The sequence below is a fragment of the Phasianus colchicus genome, chromosome 1 (assembly GCF_987193195.1).
Source record: "Phasianus colchicus chromosome 1, bPhaCol1.hap1.1, whole genome shotgun sequence".
In the NCBI taxonomy this organism is placed as follows: domain Eukaryota; kingdom Metazoa; phylum Chordata; class Aves; order Galliformes; family Phasianidae; genus Phasianus; species Phasianus colchicus.
The window spans coordinates 126,739,132-126,757,491 of NC_143436.1; the positions used below are offsets into that span (position 1 = coordinate 126,739,132).

An 18,360-nucleotide genomic window follows, 5' to 3' on the forward strand; every position below is an offset into this window, starting at 1 on the left:
AAGGAGCTGTGGTAGGGCAGGTGTGGAAACATTTGGGTTTCATTCCCAGTATTTCCTGCCAAAATGGAAAAATAACAAAGATTTAGATGGGCCAACAAAACATGCTTATACAGAAGCCTTTCAAAGAAGCTGTAGTACCTGTGACTACCAGACAGCCACTGATACATCAAAATATTTTACATACAGGGAAACGCTTGCTCTCACACACCCTCACTTCAAAAACCAGCACTGACTTCATTCCTGGGTGGAGCTGCAGTGGTGTTTTGTGCAAGCAGAGAGCCAGGCCTGTACTTCTGATCCTCATTGCAGGTGACAACATTACAGCTTAGAAACTACCGAAAACTGAGGAGGATAACCTCACAACTGATGGATGAGTTTTGAGGAAGCTCACTCGAGGCTGCAAAGCCTTCCTCCTCCTCCTGCCTGTCGTTTTGTGCTCAGGAGGCTCCAGCATTGCCTCCCCTCCCCCAAACCCATAAAGCTAGGACTACAGTCCTGGAGGGGCAGCAATCCCCATAAAAAAAGGCTGCTCTAAAACCCTGGATAAGTTTATGTGGCTGCTATTCAGGCAAGGGCAGAGTTTTGATTGTTCTCCCCGACCTTTTCACCCGCCTTCCATTGCGGCAGAGGTCGGGGGGCAGGAATAAGCCCAGCCAGGGTGTACAGGCCTGGTGAGTTTGCAGTGTGAGGGCAGGGGAGATGGTGTTTATTTAATAAGTCACTGTGCCTGGAAAAAGGAGAAAGTGGGAGGGCTCCTTCTTGCAGGCAAAGCTGGCAATTGGGAGCAGGGCGTCTGGTGCATCTGAGGTGTTTCCTTCCCATGCCCATGGGGAAATGAGGCGGGACACTGCTGCTCAGGAAGGCAGGGGGACACGGCCCTTCATCACATTCGCATTCCCCTCCAGGAGCCAGAAACAATGCAGTTGTTGACATATGGAAGCACCCTCAGCTGAGCTGCCAGCCCCGGCACCCCACCGTGAGGGCGTGATGCAGCCACTAAGCCTGCTCTAGGACCGCTCCAGCACTGGGTACAAAATGGAGACTCCACCGGCCCTCAGCCGTGTGTTCACACTAACGGCCAGGCCCGCTCAAGCCCCACGCGCAGCACCCAGCGAGTGCGCGTCTCTTCGAAGGTTGTCGGTAACCGCCCGGCGCGGCGGCAGCCGGCGTTGACCCCGCAACAAAGAGCAGGTTCGCGCCCCTCCCCCACCCTGCGGGCGGGAGGAGGGGCGGGGTGGTGGTGGGGGGAGGTGCGGGGCACGTGACCTCGAGAGGCCGCGCGGCGCGGGGGTGGGGGACGGAGAGGGGGAAGGGAAGAGCGAGGTGGGGGAGGGGCGCGGTGTGGAGGCGAGTGGGGGTGTGCTTGCTCGCCTGTGTAACGGCGGAGTTTCTTTTTCACGGCCGAAATAGAAAAGGAATAAAATTTAAGTAAAATACAATAAAGTGAAATAAAATAAAATAATACAAATAACCGTCTCAGGGACGGGTTGAAGTGGCCGGAGGGGTGTTGTCCGCCATGTTCTGTGGCATAGCTCACCGGGCGCTGGCGCTGAGCGTTGTGCCACCCCTGCCCTCCCTCGTCCTGCAGTCCCTTTGCCTCCCGCAGCTCCCAAATGGAAGAAGAAACGTGTGTTTCTGTGCCTGGGGGTAGCATCTCTCTGCATCTCAATAGTCGCTCTCTTAGACTGCAAAAAAAAAAAAATGGCCCTGGGTGTCTCTTTGAAACCAAGAAAGGTACACATTAGATAGGTTTAATTTTCACCCTGCTTGAGTGTTGTGGTATTTCCGTCTTAAGTCTTTGGGAGTAGGAGAGGAGGAGGTGGGAGAAAGGGAAGGTGCTGTAGCAATCTGAATTTGAGGCGCAGAAGGCCATGTGTGAATGCCCTTCCGGCTCAGAATGCAGGGGTGCATAGATATGGGGGAATTCTCTCATGGGACAGCCCCTCCTGTGCTATCTGGGGATTTTAGTAGCGGGCCCCATGCTTCCTTCACCAGGTGACACAAGGCCTGTAGCCCAGGTGGCTTTTTGGGCACACAGCTGTGGACATGTCATCTCTGCCTCCTTTGGCCAGCTGCACAGTGAGGCGCCGGCACCTTTGAACCCTGCTCCAGCTTGTCTGTATCATGAGCTTCACATAATCACAGAAGGGCCTGGCAGAACAAACCGTGTGCTGAGCCTACCTGGATGTCCTTCCTTGAGGGCAATAGAACTGCTGTGACTGCAGCAAAAACAAACAGGCAAAAGGGATATCACTTCTTTGCGTCACCTCTTTCCTGAAACTCTCCTAAATGTTCACTAAATGAAATAAAAATGCTAAAAAAAAAATCCACCAAAAAAACCCCAATCAAAAACTGAAGTCTCTCAAATGCTGACTGGAATCAACAGAATTCAGGCAGGTCTCCTGGGAGATGCTGGAACAGATGATACAGTGAAGTAAACAACAGTGTGAAATGGCACTGCAAGAGTGTGCTGGGAAGCTCATTCTAAGGGTAAAAGTCAGGCTGATGTGAGGGATGTGGTATTTCTTGGAGATGTAAAATTAGAAATGTTACCCACAGCAGAAGGCCAGTTTCTGTGCTGACCTAATCTGATGCCATTCCAGCAATCTCAGAAAATCACACTGATTAATACAAGAACTGATTCTAATCCTGGAACAATGAGAGATGTCTTTCAGCAAAACTATAAAAAAATAAAATAAGGGGACTGTAAAATTCAGGCTTGGTGTAAACTGGTTGTTATTTAAACAATAATCACGCCCATAATTAACACAGGGTCACTTTAGCATGTTTGAATTTATCAATGTCATTTAAAAGCTTTTGGAATTTGCTTTGAATGTAGAGTGGCACCCGTAGAAGAACATTAATGTTTCTCCCCTCTTTAAATCTTGCTATGCAGCTTTAACAGTGAGTCACATCACAGTTGTATTTGGCAAGTTAGCTTTTGTTGGACTGGTTTAACATACTTAAGGAATCCCAAATATAATTCTCTCTGGTGTATCAACCTTTTAAAAGAAGAAAACAAAGAAAAGCAAAGCTTTTTTTGTTTGTGTGCTGAAGAAAACTGAAGTGGCCATCATTAGTCTGTCATTCATTTTATATGCTCTGATAAATAATCTTTTAAGGAAAAAAAACATTAAAACATATTTTTATTTTTATAGACTGTTTGATTTATTTTGCTGCTGGAGGTATGTTGCCCAGTCTGTTATCTGAACGAAGCTCATGATAAAATGGGCAAACTGACAGGAAAATAAGACCTAATAATGGAGAAAATCCAAATGGAAAGCATGTTGTAATTTGACGAGGATCTACCAGAATCACTGGACACCTCTAATGCTTGCAATCTCAACCAGAGTAATAAAATACTTTTTTAAACAGCTATTGAAAATTCATTGTACAGCCTAAACAAAATGCAGTTTTCCATCCTGCACTGCTTGACATTTTATTATTCAGTTTGCCTCAGTAATGCATGTGCAGTCTTGTTTATCTAAGCTCAAATGTAAGTAAGCTTTATGTTTTGCCCTGCATCTTTCTGAGTGGATACTGCGCAGAGGAGGAAAGTGGGGAGGCCAGAACAACAGAGTCCTAGAAGTTCTCTCTCTTCTTCAACAAAATATTCTTGGTAGCTTATCAGAAAAAGTAAAATGAAAAGTATGTGGTGGCATCAGTTACGGATCAAACTGTGTTTGTGTGCATGCATATGCAAGTTTGAGCTGATGTTCTAACATGTTCAGTTCTGTAAAAGAACATTACTGCTATGTCATAACAGGTAAATGCTTCACATTTGATACTGGAAGTTGCCTGACAGAAGAAAACAGAAACCTCAGATCACTACTTTTAAGTATAGATCAGTTGAAATTCCTGTTAAGTGATAAATACGTGCACTGTAGGGAAAATACAGGTTCTTTTAGTTGCTGGGCTTAGTACCATAAAACACGTAGTGTCCTTGGTGGACATTTAATCCAATGGAAGCCAAAAAATGTGATCGTTATTTTCCCTTTGGGTATTGCTGTGTTGATGTAAGCATCCGTTCTGGGTTGTTATGATGGGATACGCTGAATCATCAGATCCTTTGGCCACTTTGCTGTCTCTCTTCTGAAGTAGCACCTTGTTTGTAAGGCTATCCTAGCCCATCTTTCCCATTTCCTCTTTACTTGTCCACTTGTATTCACACTGAGACAGAGTAATGAAAAGTTGGGGTGCAGCTGGCTCTTGATGTGAACGCCCTGTCACGTGCTGTGGTGCCTGACTTCTTGCCATATACCAAAATCTCACGTACAAGAAGTAAAAAGAATGTTTCTTTCTGTTCGCAACTGAAATTAAATCCTGCACATTTTCAACAAGCATTACTCATTTCTTCTTTTCAAAGCTGTAAGGATTGTTGACCTACTTTCAGGTGGAAAAAGAGACACAGAGGCAGCAATCTGTTCTGTAGCGTGCTGTAAAATGAGTCTCCTCCACCAGTACATGAAACAGTTATTTGCATTCAAATCTGAGTATCTCCTTTGATTCCTATTGTGGTGCTTTTTAAAATGAGTGGTCACAGATTTAGGGGGATTTTCTCTTTTAAAATGGACCTTATCATGCATTTTTTTTCTCCTTATATAAATCAGATATGTTGTTTTTCCAGACTCATGTTTGGAAGAGTTCAGACAAGGGCTTGGAGATGTATGTGATCCTTCAGCCTTCAGGCCAGGATGAATTTAGCCATGGTGCATTTATGAGACCTGTGGGTGTGATCAAGGAGCAGGTTTTCAGAATCAATTAGAGGCAGCTTGGTGTCCTGGAGAGGGAGGCAGGGGAGCTGAACCCAGCGTATCTCCTCACGTCTGATACCAATTGGAAAAGGTCTCAGCCTGGGAGGATCAGCAGCCTGTCAATTGCTGCCTCCCACTTCAGTTTCACCCCATCAGTAGAAAAGTCGGTCTGGAATGCAAAAGCTCCTTTCTCAGATTTCCCCCTGACATCCAGTACTGAATGTACCTCCTGTGCCTGAACTGAAAATTTCATCACCTTTTTTATTCCTCTGATTTTACTCTTCCCCTTTGATTCCTTACACAAAGCAGAAAACACGTGCAAGGAAAAGCAGCCAGAAGGACCCTCAGTTGATGGGAGCTGGGATGTTATTCAAGACAATTACTCTGGGAGACTGTGTAGCTATGCAATAGCAATGCCAGAGAGGAGCCCTGGGGAATTACATCAGCTTTTTTTTTTTTTCTCCTTAGGGGAAAAATCCTGAGTAGTGTTATGAGTTGTGTAATTCTAATCAGCACTGTCCTAGCTCATAGCAAAGCACACAGAGTGAACCAAGCGCAGAGCACACACAGTTTCTGCCACGCAGTTTTGAGAAAGCAAGGCATATAATTTCCTGTGAAGCCCTGAAGTATGGAACAGATAATAGGAAACACAGGCTTTTTCCTGGTAATCCTCTGTGTGTATAATCTATTTCACCTCCAGTCTCCTTTGTCTCCTTGCTGTCATTCATGACTCAGCACTGCCTTTCATAAAGCCCAGTGCCTCTCTCCTTCAAGGTGCCGGTCCTCTTGCAGGGCTGCAGATTTGCTTCCTTTGTCTGCCCACTGAACATGACTCATCTCTTCGTGGACACTGGCCTTTGCCACTTGTTTTCTGATGGTACAAAATATCACACTGAGGCCAAAAGAGAAAAAATAAATCCAACTTTAGGAATTTACTGCTGTACTCAGCTAATTGCAATGCCAGCTGAGCAGCAGGTTTTGGCCACAATGGGAGCAGGTACCTCCCAGGGCTCTGGATGAAGGCTGCACGGTGCTTTTTCCTCACCGAAGGAAAAGCTTAGTTTTGCTTCCTCCTCTTCCCACGGGGACCAGCAGTTTGCAACCCGCACAGCTGGACATGAAAGCCAAGAAACCTTTCACCTTTCCCACTATGTGACAACACCCACTGCCAGTTCTTGCTTTTGCTTCCACGTCTCTTGGAGTGTTGTCTCTGCAGGACAGGCATTTTGCTTTCCTTTGCGACAATAATTCAAGGTTTAAACATTTGCCAGGCTAATGGTTCTGACATGCAGACAAAATGAAATAACTCAGAGTGGAGCTGGCAACTGGGGAACTCCAGAAACAAATTGATCTGGCAAGGAGTTTTCATTATGCTTCAGGGAACAGGTTGATCTGACAGAAATAGAAGTTGGCAAATAGATTACCTCTTGGAAAATGGCACACTGATGAGGGGTGGCGTCTGATCTGGCTCAGAGAGGTGGGGTTGGCTGGCTCTGTGGAAACGAGGAGAATGAGCCCTCGTTGGAACTGAGATTTTGTCATTTGAGTGTTTCATAACGTGCTCTGCAGGCTCACAGCTTTCTTCTGAGGCACCCGTCACCATCAGGAGGCTCTGCCAGAGCACATCAGCCACGACTTTCTGCATCTCCTTTTGCTTAGGCTTCACACCCTTGTGGTCTGCTTCTGGCCTTTCCTTCCCTGGTCTCCTGGGTCTCTGATCCTCCTCAGCCTCTATTTTGTGAGCATGGCCAGGGAGGGTGAAGGGTTGTAGAGATTTTGCCCAAATTGCCCAACTGTGGGAGCTGCTATCACAAGCACCATATGGCTTTATACCTGCAGAGCATCCAGGCACTCAGTGCCAGGAGAGAAGAAACTGTCTGTAACCTAATTTATAAGCCTTCTGTATGGCTGATGGGGACATCAAGCCTCCAAAGCAGTTAAAATGTTTGCACTGTGTACAAAAGTCTTTTGTCATCAGTTTCAAACACGCAAACTATTCATTCTTTTAAAAAACCAAAAAGATTCCCTTTACATTTCTAGTAATTAAAAATAAATTCTCTGTCTCTATTTGTAAATATAATCTTCTAAAAGGTTGTCTGTTCTTTCTATAAATTCTTCCTGTTAGCTCTGCTATGTGGTTTTGTTTTTTTTTAATGATTCATCTTTCAGCGACTCACTGTTACCTTATATGTTCTCACTATACATCTGAGTTTTTTCTTAATGAATGGTTTTCTTCTTCATAACCTATTTTGATGGTTGATAAGAATAATGACTTCTTACTGTTATTTTATAACAGTATAGAAAATTTTAGCAAGTATGCTAATTTTCCATAGAATTAGTACCTTCAACAAAATGCTTTATCTGAACTGTATACAAAAAATAAATCTGTGCCTCCAAAGTTGTTCAGATGTCCTTAATTATACTTTGGGAACAATGGTAAGTTCTTACATCATGGTACACACAAACATTTTCTTAAGGTGGACAAGTAGAAAATGAAATAATTATTAAAGAAATACGGTCGTAGGGATGCATCTCAGTTCACTCAGCTAGCGCACAGTAACAGCCATCATAATAAAAATTAGAGCACGTTACAGCAAATACATTGCACAATTCCTGTGTTCATAACTTTGAAATCTCTAAGGGTCCTTATACTTGCCTGATTGAATAGCAGTATGCTTGTCTGGGAGAATAAGTATTCACAAGAATAGCGGAAGTGTAGTATAGTAGATCAAACATAGAGTATATGTAGGAACTTGTGCTATTTTTTGTTTTCATCTTTTCTTACTGTCTTTCTGACAATTTCCTGCTAACAATCTATCTGTTGCGCTTTAAGTTAAGGTAACATATACATCTTGCAGTAGTTATGAAAGAAATTATGACAGAAGGTTTTTTTTTTTTTCTTTTTTTTTTTAAAAACCTTAAAAAGTAGTTTGGAAACATACATAAATAAAAATGCCTAACAGATAACTATGACATTCTATTGTAACAAGAAACACAACCCCATTGTTCTACCAGGAAGGTATCTCAAATGTATTTCAGTTGTGTGCAACTGTGGTAATGAATTATCCGTGTCAGTGACATCTTGATTTTTGTGTTATTGTAATTAGTATGCAATCCAGTCATGATTCCAAGTATTTAAACATTTTTTTTTTTAAATTCACATTATCTTTCTCTAGTCTACAGCGTCACATATCACATTTTTACCCAAACCATATTTTCTAGAATTCCTCACAAATTTGGGATTGATGAATTTAAATGGTTTTGTTTGATTTTGGGGGGAAAAATGCCACATTTTTCTTTTGTTTAAAAATGCCATCTTATTCTTTATTTTAGTCTTTTATTCAGACCAAGCTGAATCACATGGAACAGGTTGCCCAAGGAAGTTGTGGATGCCCCATCCCTGGAGGCATTCAAGGCCAGGCTGGATGTGGCTCTGGGCAGCCTGGTCTGGTGGTTGGTGACCCTGCACATAGTAGGAGGTTGAAACTACATGATCTTTGATGTCCTTTTCAACCCAGGCCGTTCTATGATTCTATGATTCAATGAATCCCTTATAACTGATATATTAATTGCATTTTAGAGTTTTGTCACAGAGAGTCTTCTAGGTCTTGACATTGTTATTGTATGCCACAGTTTAAAGTCAAGGTTTATTACCCAGCAAGTGAAAACAGAAGAAGTTACTATGAAAATTGTTGATTCATCATCAACTTTCATGGGTAACTTGAGAACACTGATATACTCTGTCTCATCTTAAACTAGGCTAGATATCTCATGAAAAATGCTATATGAACATAAATTACTATGGGTGATGAGGACTGCAATATTACTTAGAGTTTAAAATACATTGCAAAAGCTTGGTGAACAGACATTTCATGTGATAGCTTTGCCTTGTTTTCTATTGCCTTTAAGGCCAATCTGAAGAATCATCTAATCATAAAATGGAGTTCTTCATTTTCTCACTTCCATTCCTTCCTCTTTTCTCCATGTCCCTTCCACTTCCCTTTCCTATTTCCCATTTCCATTTTCCTTCACCAAAAGTGAAACAAGCTGCTTTTTATATAAGAAGCAGATCTTTCTTCCATTCTGACTGGTAAAAGGTTATCTGAATTAGCTTCTATAATATTAGTAGAAACACGATAGTATTAGAGGATAGAGAGCGAACGGGCAAGGGGAAAGTACAGGATAAGGAAGAGCTATATGTATTATCCACATAAAGCCATTCCTGCAGTGAACTCCACCTAGTCAGAACAGAGTAAGCAGGGAATTCTTTCAATTCTTAAAATATCTTTTCTGAGGGGAAGGAAAAAAAAAAAACCCAAACCAAATTGAAAAAAAGTGTACAGTTTAAGCAGATACGCGTATTTTAAAATAATTATTGTTCATTACCCAGATCTCTCTGAGATAAAAAGAGAGTTTCATCACTAACTTCTCACTTCTGAAAGCTTTTACTTAGAGATCTTTGTAATATCGTTCTCATTTTAATGTAACTTGTGAAAACATCATCTACCTTTGCTCCAAAATTTTAAGGTTTATTTTTTTGAAGCAGGAATTTGTGTTCTGTTACAGGGCAAAAAAAAGCTTGAAATACTGTGCTTCTATGAAAATGTGAACAAAATATATATTTTTCATTTTGATTCTCCTGAGATTTCTCAGGAAAATCTCATTGTGTGATTACTGCTACTAACAAAGGATTGAAGCAGTGTGGAAAGAATAATGCAACAAGGGAGGAAAGGAAGAGGAGGAAGTCGATTATGAATGTGAAAGCTTTATTTACACATACAAGTACAATCAGCAGCTTTGAAATAGGAATGCAGAAAAAGGCACACACATTTTTTTACATTTCTTTATACTTACTGGTGCTCTGAAAGAATCAACTAATTTGGTAATTTTAATCCATGGAGAATTTGTTACGCTTGGAAAGAAGCAGTATTTTGAATGCCTTTTTTTTTTTTTTTTTTTTTTTTTCCTTAGCGGTCATAAGATTAAGTTCACAAAAATGAAGTTTTTTCATTCAGTCATTCAGCACTCAGTAATTTTGAGAGAAGACACAGGACTGCTACCTATTTTTCCACAAAGCATCAGCAGGTTATTTGTAAGGTAGATTGAGCATGATTGCACTGATGGATCTCAACATAAACCATAAGGAGGAGTGAGCAGAGGTAGAAGTAAAGCAACACATTGTGCTGTTATTGAGCTGTTGGGAGTATGTCATTTCTCATGGATCAGTTGCTACCTCCTTGTCATCCCATGGACGTAAGTTTGGAGACTGGTCCTCTGTGTTGTGGCAGTGGCCTTTGTCATATTTAACAGCTGGTGTCCTCCCCTTGTCTCTTAGAGATGCTATGCTCTAAAGTGGGTTTCACTAAGCAGAGACAGTTGAATGCTGGGCAATGAGCATCCATATAACAGCATATTAAAAGCATTAATAGGAGGTGATGAAGATAAGAATTGTGTCTTTTTCTTTCTTTTTTTTCTTTTTTATTTTTTTTCTGAAGAAACTTCATGCTTTTGCCAGCTTTGATGCTGCTTTGTCACTAAAAGTGGCAAGTGGATGGTTTAGGCTGGTGCAGGCTTTTTAAACATAAAATTGTCAAGACTGTGTCCATGTCAGCCACACAATTGCAATGAAGAGCCCTAGCACAGGCACTACACATCAGTGGATCAACGCTTTCAGTCTCCATATTAAATACAAGCTGAAGGAAGATGATGATTGAGAAGAAGAGTTAAAAAAAGTCTCTATTCTCCATTTGTCCCGCTATGCTGGGGGAAAAACCTCCTTGAAAAGACTTCCAAAGAATGCCCTCGTGAATATATGTATATGCACCCGCATGTCAGTGCGCAGGTGCAAGCATGCAAAAAGGCAAAACTGTCTGCTACAGATTCTTGCTTCCTTGCTTTTGGATTGGAAGCTGGGGGAGACAAGATGATAGTTGCGTCTGGGAAAGATCATTCCTCAAGCTGCTCTGAATCCAGTCAAAAGGTCTCAGCAGGCCTAAGAGCCTGGCTTTCTGAAATTTCTGCTAGGGAAAGATAAGAGGAATAGAGGTGTGTGTGTGTGCTCTGAACAGCATTTCTTGAGATGAAATTTCTCACTTGTGATAGGCTTACCTCTGTTCAACCTATTTGCTTTAATCTTTATTTGCAGTGTGGACCAGAGGATCTACACATGTGTAGTGAAGAGCAGGTAAGTGTTTTTTAGGGCACGACATACCTTTAATTTGGTGGGCATCCATGTACGGGCATGGATAGATTTCTTTTGTGTTTGTTTGCTTATGGTAAGGTCTTGACATAGGTGCAAAGCAGCACATAACCTTTGTTCCCAATTACAGGACCTTGTTTCAGATCATCAAAGGTGGGCCATAATTCTTTCATGTCAAACACTTCACTTGGCTTTTAGGTGATCCCAGGGCACACTGAGATGTTACTTTTTGATGGCCAGTGCAAAAGTTTTTTCTTCCCACAGTTCTTGTGCAAAATGAAACCAAAAGTCTTTTACCAGTAAGTACTGGCTGCACTGCATCCCTGTTTTTACTCAATCTTGTAAGAAATTGTATTTATTTGGTAACATTAGATGTTATCAAATATACAGCATATTTATTAATTACTGCAACAGTGTGCATAATTAAGAAGTATGTGGTTAAAATAAAATGAGTTAGCATTTGCCGTTGTGTAAAATTGCAGCATTGCCATTTGAGATGCAATTGGAGTTGCTTGCATCTCCAGCAGGAATTTAACCTTTTGTTTAAATATGCTTTGTGCACAATATTTTTTGACTTTAAACTCCTCTCTACCCATTTATCTGCAATGTTAAAAACAGTATGATGCTGTGAAAGATGCAAAGAGAGATCTTAATTTTGAAGCTTTCTATGTTATGGTGAAGACACATGGTGTTCTTGTGGTATGTAAGACAAGAAATATGCATTGTGCAATTTATGTTGCAAAATTTGGACACAAAAAATACTCTGAATTTTCTATTGTAATTCCTGTTATGATAAAACATCTCTCTTATTGACGAGATTTGGATAAATATTTAAAGTGGAAGCATTTTCTAGGAAAGATGCAGATTCAGTGAAACAAAAATAATTCATGGACTTTGTTGAGAGACTTTGTTAAATTTCATTTTTACAAAAAAAAAAAAAAAAAATTCTAGAAGATGCCAAAATAATCTGAATATCTTGCTTTGATGTTCAAAACATAACTTTCAGTTTTTTAAATTCACATGGATGGATTTTCTGCCTAGAATTCGACTTTCATTAAAAAAAAAACCAAACAACTCTGCATAGAAATGATGTGTGCAGTGCTGACAGGAATTTCAATTCACTGTCAACTGCTTTTTCTGTCCTCATTCCCTTCTCCTCCTATAGCATTTTTTTCAGAATTGCCATTGACTAAAAATATCCATGATATTTGTCGGTCTGTGTCTGACAACTGTGATTTCCATATCTTTCCCTTCATGTTGTGTCACTTCCACAGTTATCCCACGCTTTTTGAACGCTGATTTTCACAATATCTCTGACTGCCAGTTGTCTGTCTTGCTTCCACCACATGGGTGGAGGCACCTTTTCTCTATGCCTTACATTCAGTGGCAGAGTTGGAGAAAACTCAGTGGGAGAAACATATTTCCACCAGATCCTTTAAGTTTTTCTTCCCAAGACCCTGGGTTTTGGATAGTGTGAACTGTGCTTTTTTTGGCAAGTTGTCATTGTGAGGTACAGCTTCACAACCAACATCAGTTTCTGTGGTGTAGAGGTAGGACTGGTCACTCCTTAAGCAGGAAAGTTTTGTTTTGTTTTGTTTTGTTTTTTTAACATCAGTGTAAGCCATGTTGTGATAGCCTTTTCCTCTCAGACACATCCCAGGTGCTGAGAACTAAGCAATGGCAGTGCCAGACTGGCTTCATTTGGAGTTTCCTTTAGAAATAGTGCTTCTTGAAGCTTTTACATGAGAATTGGCTACTTGAGAGCCGCCATGTTGGGCCACAAGACTGGCCTGTGCTCTGCAGGGGCTGCCATCAGGGACCTTCAACATGGGGCCTGTCTGCAGCTAGCCCTGGCACCCGGCTACCAACCCAGGTGGCCCTGGGGGTGGCATGGGGTCCTGGGCAGTGGAATAGGTTGGGGGAACTGCAAGAGTTGGGTGGGGTCTTGGGCCATGGACAGGGCTGGGAACCCCAAGAGTGGTGGTCTCCTCAGGTACACAAAGAAAGGCTGGCAGGTGGATGGATGTGGTTCAGTCCTGTGTGTACGTTGGTGAAAAATTTATAGCATCAAGCAGAAAAGGCAAATAGCACATCTCAGAAAGCTTGTAATATGTAAGAGCTTAGTCATGTTAGTTAAATCATTTATTTACATAAACTGAAATTTAGCCCCTTACATATAATGCTTTGGTCTGGAGCATGATGTACTGTGCAGAGTACAGGCTCCCGCACAGGACTGTTCCTGTTCCAAGGTTTGTTGGGCTTCCCTCAGCTGCCTCTGACATTCCTCTGCTGGATGGATTATGTGCTTTACTTCTCATTCCTAACAGTGAAATATAAACCTTGTGCTTAGGCATTTCCCACCAACCTCAGACTCTCTTCAGCTTAGTGTTGAATGCTGATTTAGTGCTCATGTGTGAACAAACAGATTCCCCAGAAATGTGCTGTTCTGACAGTGGTATCGCATCCGGGCAATGTGCAGTTGAGGTCACTCAATGCCTGGCCAGTTCTGTCTTCAGGCCTTCTGCTGAAAAAGAGCCCCAAACAGCATGGAACAGGAAAGGGAGGAATGCATGCAGGACTTAGCAAGGTGGTTTTAATTAGGATAAAAATCTTGACCATTGAAAGCTGGGGGATTTGTAATGTGTTACTCAACAACAGTGCTTTCAAAATACTTCCTCACCTGCCTGAAGAGAGAGCCTGCAGTCCTGTAGATGTCTACTAGTGTGCAGAAGACAGGAAAATACATCAAAGTAAATGTGTTAATTAGGAAAACACATGTGAAAATGCAAATAGAAATGCATTATCATTATCACTCTATAATGGGCCATTCAATCCCATTCTGAAAAACAAAATGGGTTTTGTGAATTTTTTGAGTGATACTATGAGAAAATCCTCAAGACCCTGCTGCAGGACCTAGGCTAAAGTCTGAATCTCGACAAGCTTTATGCATTTTGATGCAAAAGAATATGTCAATATATGAACATACAAAACTTAATGTTTTAATATAAAGCTGTTAATGCATTGAACATTTTATGCATCTTTATGTAGTAGTTTTTTTACACAGGATGGTTGTATAATTATGCTAAACATTTTTATCTACCCTGAAGCTTTGGGAACAAACTCACTGAACTGTGGTTCAGTGAATTTTTGAACTCTCCTAAGGCAGAATATGATAAATTATTAGTAAAAAAGGAAATACTTTTGTGATGTTAATGCCACCGGCAATCTGGGAAGCTTCACCTTCTAGGGCATCCCAACTGAAAAAGGAGATGAGATATTTTATCTCCATCTCTCCTTCTCCAGTTTTGAACCCAAACAAAAGTAAAATTACCTGTAAAGCTGAATAAGAATAGTTTCCCTGGAGCCAAAGGAACAAAAACTATATAAACAATAATATAAAAAAGAGTTAATATTTTACTAGATCATAAGTGGAAGAAAAAATGAGAAAACCCACTGAAAAAGATTTAGACATTCTACATTAAAAGAAAAGCTGAAGGAAAAAATCCCAAAGAGTCTGCCAGCATATCAAGTCACATCACACAATGCTCTGTGTGTGAGACTGGTGTTATGAAAGGATTTTTTTGTGCTGTTGTCAATAAAAAGCTAAATTAAGCAGCAAACTCTTCCCTTTTTTACCGGGGGAGAGAAACTAATCTTCAAACAGATGAGCAGTCTTATATATGAATTCTGACCTCAAACTCATTCAGTTTTACAGGCCAGAAGTTTCTTAAAAGAGGCTATATTACATTAGAGACAGATTTGATATGTCAGGTTTAATCCAAATGCTGTGAAACCTGGGATCCTGGGGCATGTAGAATGCAAAGCCAAGGAGGAGAAATATTTTCAGGATATCATTGTTCCCATGGCCTTACACTTAAATAATTTCCAAAGAGCAGCAATTGTCAATTATGAATGATGTTCTGTCAGGTAAAGCACAGGAAGGAAAATCCACCATTTCTTGTGAATACACTGGCCTTCATGAGAGTGTTAGTGGTTTCATTTTTGCAGGATGGATACCTGGTCATAACAAAAGCGAATGCAAGAGCTGATAGATTGATGACTGGAGCACTGTAATATAATATGAAAAATTATGATTCTTACCTTCTGATTATTCTGGGCTTCTCTTTCTTGCTTTTGTATAAAAAATTATGAGAAATCTCCATTTAACTGCATAGGGAAATGTAAATATTTTGTAATGCTGTTATTTTACCTGAAATCTTTTGTTACCACTTTTTAATTACACAGACTGTCAAATCAGATACTATTTGTTCTCTCATTAAAATATTGAAAATGTATTATAAGGATGATCTTAGTAAATAAATTTTACATTTCATGGTCAGATATTTTGCTCTGTCTGAATTGTTACCTCCCATATTTATTCACAGTAATGCATAAAGTTGTTTCTTGGAGAGTTAGGAGTCAGCAGAGCTATGGAGAATAAGCATGTTTAATTTAGATCATGGCTCCATGTACATTAATCCTGGATATGTGCCCTGTCAGACTTGACAGCAAATATAAATTAATCTGGATGAGGTGTGAGCATGCCATCATATTTTTGCTAAATTATCCAACACAATCACAAGCAACACTGTGCTTATGCCACAATTAGGCTTCATTTTGATGCAGGGAAGGCAGCATGTATCTGGTCTGTCATTATTCTGCCAGGACAAATTTCTTCATGAAAAAAAAATATCTGAACAAACATGAACTTTGACTTCAGCAAAGCCTGTGCCTTGGCCTACCATGATATCCTTCTAGCTGAACTGCTGAGCAATGAACTGTCGAAGTGGACAAGATGGCAGGGTGGAAAGCTGGTTATACTGTCAAGCCAAAAGAGTAGCAATAGTGATAGCAATAAAAAAAAACCAACTAGCTGTCAGTTCCTAATGGTGCCTTATAAGGATTGATGCTGGAACCAGTACTATTTAGCACTGTTATTATGAACTGAATGATGGGACAGAATGCAGTCAGCTGAGTTTCCATTGACTCCAAATTGAAAGAGAGTCGCTTCTGCACTGGAGGGTCATTCAGAGAGACTATGATGGACTGGAGAAATGGTTTCAGAGGAACTGAATAAAGTTTGAGAAAGCCTAGAGGAAGCTCATATATCTGTAATGGAGTATGAGAACATGCATGAGAACAATTGGGAACTGACTGTCTGGAAAGAAGTTTTGCAATAAAAAAACTGGTGGTACTTGTTAATGAAGCTTGCAGCAAAGGTGGTCATTCCCAAGTTAGGCCGAAGGAGCTGAAGAAGCTTAGCCAGCCGGTAAAGTGATTCTTCCCATTTATCCAGCACTTGTGAAACTGCACTGTGTTTGTGTTTGGGCTTTCCACACAGGAGATGCTGACATACTGTATTGGGGTCAGTGAAGAGTGACCAAGCTGGTCAGGGGCTTGGACACTTGCCATACAAGGAGAGGCTGAAAGGATTGGGTCAATTCAGCCTTAAGAAAAGAAAGCTAGCAGGATCCTATTGCTGTCAAAAACTACCTTTGTAGACAGTGATAACATGCTGGAGGGAAGGGGTACCATCCATAGAGACCTTAACAGGCTTGAGAGATGGGCCCATGCAAACCTCATAAAATTAAAAAAGGCCAAGGACAATGTCCCGCATCTGGGCTGAGGCAATTCCTAACACGAATACAGGCTGAGTGGAGAATAGATTAAGAGCAGCCTTGAGAAGAAGGACTTGGGGGAGTTGTTATGAAAAACATTATAACCCAGCAGTGTGCACTTGGAACCCAGGAAGCCAGACATACCCTGCCCTGGGCTGCATCAGAAGTAGTATGAACAGCAAGGCAAAGGAGGCAACTCTCCACTTTCTGATCCACTATCATGAGACCCCACATGGAGTACTGCATCCAGGTCTGGGGATCCCTGGAAATGAAGGACAAGAAGCTGTTGGAGTGAGTCCAGAGGAAGGCCAGAAGATCGAGAGATGTGAAGCACCTGTCCTTTCAGGAGAGGCTGAGAGAGTTGGAGTTGTACAACCTGGAGAAGGAAGACTTCAGAGGGAACTTACAGGAGCCTTCCAGTACCTAAAGGGGCCTACAGGAAAGCTGGAGAGGGACTCTTTGTCAGGAAGTGTCGTGATAGGGTTATTGGCTTTAAAGTAAAAGGGTAGATACAGAAGAGAAGAAATTCTTCCCTGTGGTGGTAGTGAGGCACTGGAACAGGTTACCCAGAGAAGCTATGGATGTCCCATCTCTGAAGAGTGTTCAAGATCAGGTTGTATGGGGCTTTGAGCAACCTGAAGCGTCCCTGCCCATGGCAGGGAGTTATAACTGGATGATTTTAAGGTCCTTTCCAATCCAACCATTCCTTGATTCTATAATATATGATTATAGTATACAGAAACAATAGAACCAAACATTTCTGAAAGTACACACCAATTGAATCAGAAGCAACACATGCAAGTTGGAACATGTGAAATTTAGATTCAACGTAAGAAATATTTTTGCCATGAGAGTCATCAACCGCAGCAATAGGTGCTCTGAGAGACTGTTGAATATCCATCCTTGGAGATACTCCAAATCTGATGGATGTGGACTTGACCAACTGGTTTAACTGTCTGTGCTTCAAGTGGGTTTGCATCAGGTGGCTTCCAACCTGGCATGAAGTACAACTCTGTCTATCAGAGCTTGCTGTAGTTCAGCACTTTGTGTTACTTGTGTGCATCTCCTTACACTGGATTTGCTATTTTACAGATCCATGTTTCATTTTCTTTAGCTATTTTGCGATGATATTTTCCCCAGAGTTTTACAGGAAGTGCAAATTCTGTGAATTTGTGTATGTAATCTCTGCTGGCTGGAGGATTTATTGCAACCTGCAGAATGTGCTGCCTTTCATTTCTGAGCTGAAGACCAAATATGCATGAACACGTACACACATATTTTCTGGAGAGCGTAGAATAAATATATATCTGTGATTGAAGGGGATTCAAGAAGAGGTAACACTGACTTCAAGGCAAGCTAAGAAAAGTATTTAAAAATGACAAAGGAAATCTTGATATTATAATTTTATGCGTTATTACCTTTTAGATGTAGCACATTATCTTATAAACTGTTATGGATTTTAGAAATGTTGTATCGCACAGAAATGCAGTGTACCAAATACAGACACTGTTCATACATGGCTGTTGTTTTGTAAGGAGCTGTTAAATGCTACCATTGACATTCTTTCAAAATTATACAAGGAAGTATCTCCCACAGACTTTGGAGTAACTAGCTGAACAGATGAATATCTTGTTTTGTAGCTGTACTTTTCTTCAAGGTGATGAAGTTATTTGTATTGTCTTTTCTACATGCAATTGTGGAGACAGTTTTCCGTATCATGTGTATGCATTCTCTGCAGATGAGAGTTGTTTTTGACAATATGAAAGTTCAATTTCCTTTTTCATTCAGT

At 41.0% G+C, this 18,360-nt stretch overlaps 1 long non-coding RNA gene across 4 annotated transcripts in view; it reads right to left on the minus strand.

The window, feature by feature from the left end:
- Positions 1-5,775, minus strand: part of LOC116230764 (uncharacterized) — a 34,896-nt gene extending 29,121 nt beyond the window's left edge. For 2 of the 4 annotated variants that reach the window (XR_016460247.1, XR_016460246.1), the window contains exon 1: positions 1,538-2,002. This is a non-coding gene — a long non-coding RNA (uncharacterized LOC116230764). Of the gene's footprint in view, positions 1-1,537; positions 2,003-2,181 lie in introns of those variants that run through there. The other 2 variants (XR_016460248.1, XR_016460249.1) reach the window with 2 other exon arrangements.
- Between the last annotated feature and the right edge of the window lie 12,585 nt (positions 5,776-18,360).